Source organism: Abramis brama (assembly GCF_963993115.1).
Source record: "Abramis brama genome assembly, chromosome: 1".
NCBI lineage: Eukaryota > Metazoa > Chordata > Actinopteri > Cypriniformes > Leuciscidae > Abramis > Abramis brama.
The window spans coordinates 76,393,412-76,399,203 of record NC_139963.1 but is presented as its reverse complement, the minus strand read 5'-3'; the positions used below and the strand labels follow the sequence as shown (position 1 = coordinate 76,399,203).

Below are 5,792 nucleotides of genomic sequence, written 5' to 3'. Positions count from 1 at the left end.
GAATAATTGTTCGACCAGAACAATTGGCAAAGGCTGGTTTTTACTATGTTGGTCGTAATGATGACGTGAAGTGCTTTTGTTGCGATGGTGGACTCAGATGTTGGGAGTCTGGTGATGATCCATGGGTAGAACATGCTAAGTGGTTTCCAAGATGTGAATACCTGCTGCAAGAAAAGGGCCAAGAGTTTGTTCATCAGATTCAAGCAAGATTGCGAGACAGCGAATCGATAGAATTTGTGAGAGAACAAGAGAACAATCCTGCTTTAGAGATGGAATTTGAGTGTGGCCTGACGGTCGAGACAAATGAAGCTGCATCCCCTAGTCAAGATCTTTCAGACTTGCCTATGGAGGAACAGTTAAAAAGACTTCAAGAGGAGCGCACATGCAAAGTTTGCATGGATAAGGAAGTGAACATTGTCTTCATCCCCTGTGGTCACCTAGTTGTGTGCAAAGAATGTGCGCCTTCTCTGAGCAAGTGCCCCATATGTAGAGGCTTGGTCAAAGGCGCCGTCCGTACTTTCCTATCATAAAGTTTTCCTATCATTTGCATTTAACTTGATGCATAAAAACAAAAGAGAAGTTTATTATTTTCACTCAGTCCAGTAACAAAATTTGTTTAAACATTACACGTTTAAAACATATGGCTAAATTGTTCACCATAAGTTCTGTTACACACATTTAGAAAGTAGCTAGGATGCGTAGGCTTTAAGTTAATTTGACCAACAAGATGTTAAAGTTCATAGAGTATTGAGTTAAAATTAAAACGTGATAAATATCGCATCATAACTTCAATAGTTATCAAGCACCAGCTGATTTAAGTTTTTCTTCAAACAAAAGTAATTTGTTGATAAATCATCGTACACCTACACGTGTTTTGTTGTATGCACAGATTTTAAGGGTCGCTTATAGAAAGAGGTATCCTTGTCTTTATTTTTAAAAACACAGAACCAGAGAACAGAGAACCTTGTACGGCATATCCGCATAAAGGGTTAAAATATACATTTTAGCGCTATTTAAAAACTAGGACGGTATAATGTAAATGTCTCAAGTGAAGATGATGGTTTAAAACATAATTTTATCAAATCAAGCCAATTCATGCGAATACTGTCGTATATGAACAAAGAGAAGACCTAGAGTTCACTAACATTACAGCTAACTGCAGGAAACAGATATCCGGGGTGAGTGTAAAGAAAACGGCATACAAAACATTACAATCCCAGCCGGCAATACGATAAGTGTTGCGATAGTGATGTTAAAAATTGTTGTTTCAGAAGAAATGCAAAGATGTGCTCGACACATGACGTCACATCTCCGCGCTGCTGTTTGAATTGTTAAGAGTCACACACAGCCGCACAAAAGTGCAGCGATGGAGCTCGTGAACACAAGCAGTGTGAGAGGATTCCTGAGATCTTGCGACGATCTGACTGAGAAGATTCGCTGTTTAATACAGAAGAAACTCGTCAAGACGTACTTGAGCAGGTGATATTATGCGCTTACGATGCGATGTGAACGGGGCCGTAGAGAATTCGGGGGGCCCCCTAAAAATATATATTCATGCTGGCCCCCTTCACCAATATCATATACTGTAAATAGATGAGCATGGAGGCCCAAATATAGCGGAAGATGGTGATGTTGTTGTAAAACCTTTATTTTAAAAGTTAAATGTTTATATATAAAATTACAACTAATAAAAATCTAACAAAAAGAAAGAGATAGTTGAATAATAAAACAAATTTTAAAAAAGTAACTGCAAAATAATGTTTTTCCCATCAGTCTGTTATAATTCATAAATCAAAAAGTAAAGAATGCAGTCAAATTTAAAAAATAAAATCATTTTTTGTCTTATTTTTAAGATGTCTTTATATGTCTTATATAAAGATAATATGGAACTGGTAATATTATTAAATAAATCTAATAAATGTATTCATCCAAGTGCAGTGTGTTGTATTCATGTTTTCTTGATGTAATAAATACTTCATCAGCCGGCAGGTCAGGTGCATAATGCAATGCGTCGTGACTCGTGTACATTTTTTAACTCTCATGTTAAAAAGAGAAATTTTGACCGCGTAATCATTCGACCCTTTGAAAAAGTGAATGTTTGAACTCTGGTGTATGCTAAATGAAAACAGGCGAACGGGTGTGTGAATGTGTCTACAGGTGTATCTAACCCTAACAACTAATGACCAACTTTTATTTTTGCTATTGTACATACATTTTATTCTTCTAACTGTTTGTCTTTGGTTAACACAGCAGGAGAAGAACAACAACAGGGAGGTTGGAAGACACAGTAGAGGAACTACAGAATAAATATGGAGAGAAAACAGCATTAAAAAGGATCAAGTCCATAGTGAAAAAAATCAGAAAAAAGAATATCAAACGTAGGAAAAGATGTATAATTTACTTTGTTAGTAGTCAATATGTTTCTCAATCTTCAATAAGCTTTACTATAATGTTTACATGGTTTTTGGTTGTGTATTTAATTGTTCATTTTTTAACAGATGGTGACGTTCAAACGCTGTGCGTTCAAACACATTCTGGAAACATGACAAATCAACAGCCTAACAACCTTCCACAACGACGACAGCGTAATATTTCTACAACATTCGGACAGCCATTAATTCAGAACCCTAATCAGCTTAACTTAACAGTTGCCCAGAAGAATGGTGGGACAATAGTTACTACAATCATGGTAGAAAACACAATATATGGTGATGTTAACATCAGTGCGGTGAGTGTCTGATAATTTAAGAAACAGTTGCTTAGTTAAGAAATGTTTTGTGTATGTTATATATATTTATTTATGTGTTAGTCCATAGGGTGTGGAACTTTGCACAACTATTTACACACATACTGTTTTTGACACATAGTGATTGTGAACATTCCATTTTTTTTTTCTTTTTTTTTTTTTCTTTTTTTTTCAAATAATACATCTCTTTCATTTTGTGCCGGATGTTAAAAGGTATTTGTTAATAACAATTAAAAACTTTAAATCAACATGAAGCCATAATATTAATAAATAAAATATGGTTAAATTACAGTACAATGACTTCCATAATATTTTTTATTTTATTTACAAAGTTGTGTGTCGTGAGTGAGACCTCGCAAAGATTACACCAATATTAGATTTCTTGTTGCGTGGTTGCACTATATGCCAGAAGCTTAGTCATCAACATCTAAACTAAACATTATCATGGTTTAGTTGTATTTTAAAACAATGTTTTTTCTGTTTTTTCTGATTTTCATTTTTCAGGTCGATATTTGTAGAAATAAGCAAAATACATTTATAAAAACAAGTTAATGGCCTTGTGTCAGAACACAACAGGTCTTTTTATTGTAACTTTGAAAAGTGTAATACAGTATTTGATTTTTACAAATACCGAAACCAATGGGCCTAAGCCGTTGACCCCTGGAGTTATGACTTCTGAAGGCCTCTCATGTGTAGATTCGCTCGTTGAAAATGTTTTATTTTATTAGCTAAAATCATTGTCTGTATTCATAAAATATGTCCTCATGGGTGTAAAATGACCTCTGCCAATGATCTGACTTATCCTCGTAAGCGAAACATTTCTTATCTTTATTTACACGGGGCGGGTAAGTCCAAGGAGGCTTCCGTGTCGTTCCGCCATCTTGAAACACTATAATACCAGAGAGGGGCAAAAAGCGCTAGCCTAACTCAACACGTTTCATCATCAACACTACTATAGTCAACAACCAAATTATGCCTTAAAAACGTTTTAAGTATTACATTAAAAAGGTGTAATTGACAAAAATTGTAATTCTGAATTAAGTAATAATTATAACAAAAAGTTGAAATTACAATTATGACTATGCGTCATAATTATGAGATGAAAAGTTTAAATGATGATGTACTAAATTGAAATTATGATAGATAAAGTAAATATTCCATAGTGAAATTTTCTGAATTCTATATAATTGTATTTGTGAAAATGATTCAGTAGCCTACTGAAACAGCATTTATGAGTTTTTACGTATCTTCTGCTTGTTTCTGCAGTTCGTGTAGGCCTCTAAGACTTGTAGGCCTCTAAGACTATGGATAACTAAAAATGATTATTGAATAACTTGAATTTTGTTGACAATGTAAAAAAAAAAAAAAAAAAATGTCTTCTCATACCGGGAGTCGAACCCGGGCAGCCTGGATGAAAGCCAGGAATCCTAACCGCTAGACCATATGGGAGGCAATGATACTGCCCCGGCAAATTTGAAAGGTTGCACTGCACAGTACATTATAATGTAGGATCATACTTATGCCGAGCCACGGGAGAAGGAATCGTTAACGCCTAAAAGCTAACATTTAATTTATCGGTATGTAAATAAATATCAGGATAGCTTTTCCCCATGTGGAAAGATCTAATGAAGGAGAAAGACTTTGAAAGGGAAGTTGCCTGATTTCTTCTCGACAGGCAAGTCAAAGGTATGGTCTAAATTACAAGCTTTTTTCATTGCTTGGTTGTGTAAATCATTATATAGCTGGCATAACAGTACAAAAACATGTATCGTTAAACTCAATGAAGCGCTATTGGAAGCCATGTTGTCATAGCTTTTGACACATTAGGCTACCGCAGTTGCAACACGCATTTGAAAAAGCGAGTAGATGGGAGAACCACTAGATGGGAGAAATTCTTTTGGGAGAACTAACTTGTAGTTGGGTCTTTAACAAAAAAAAAAAAAAAAAAAAAAAAAAAGCCTCCACAATCGAGGAGGTCAAAGGGCATGCTTCCTGTATCATCAGCTCTCCCCAAAGTCTATTCATGCGGCCAGCAGACAGATTTTAAACACCGATTTTACACTTCTACATATATTTTGAGTAGATAACCGATAGTATATTCTCAGTAAAGGGTTTCACCCTGTGTGATTCCACACTGATTAAGGATAGTTCGGGGAATACAAGTTAAAATGATCTTATACGATCGTATACTTATACTTTGAATTATGACTGATAAAATTAAATATTCGCTCAAGACCAACTTTACTTATGCCGGGTCAGTGATTTTGCAGATGATACAACTTAGTCTAAATAAGAGCAATGTGGAGTCCTCGGATTTCTTAAAAACAACACAACAACAAAACATTGTGACAAACTTTGACAACATGTTGTATGGACAAAAGATCTAAGATGACCAAGCACAGTTTTTCAACAATCAACAACTAAACGCTGTTTAGTAAAAATTCTACTTTAGGTTACCGTTAAACAAAATCATTACAGTAATCTTCTAAGAAAATAAATAGAAGATATGATTTTAATAAAACTTTAAAGATTTCTTTTAATTTTAAAATACCTTATTTAAACTTGTATGATTATGCTTTTAAATGAATTTAGTATAAACTCTGGATGTATTCTGTAAAAGGCGTTAGCAGACTAGATTTACTGTGACATTGTCCCCCGAGACTCATCTGGTCTGATACCCTGTTTCCTGAAGCTTCAGATCACACTGTGGTTTATCTCTGAAGGATCTGGGGCTGTAAGGTGTTTTTGTTTATATATTTATTTAGCTAAAACTTTGTTTACATTTTAGTAACATATGTTATTAATAATAATAATTTAATTTAAAATAGAGATTAGTTTATTTTTTAGAACCGTGTGTGTGCACAAAATGATATTAAATGATTTATTTATTTGTTTATTTCATTTTGAAAATGTACAAATGTAGTTTTCTGTGTTTAGGTGTACGGTACAAAATTCATTATAGCTATGGAAAGCCCCCACCATAAAAATTGAAACCCCGCATGGACAAAAAAAATGCTGATTGAATCTTTTCATATAAATGAGATTT

The 5,792-nt window shown here is 34.2% G+C and overlaps 1 long non-coding RNA gene across 1 annotated transcript; it reads left to right on the top strand.

Annotated features, from left to right (window-relative positions):
• The first annotated feature begins 1,034 nt into the window (after nt 1-1,034).
• On the top strand, nt 1,035-4,743 carry LOC311096251. Its single transcript, XR_014608987.1, has 3 exons — nt 1,035-1,479; nt 2,251-2,378; nt 2,499-4,743. It is a non-coding gene; the product is annotated as an uncharacterized lncRNA (long non-coding RNA).
• Nucleotides 4,744-5,792: the final 1,049 nt, after the last annotated feature.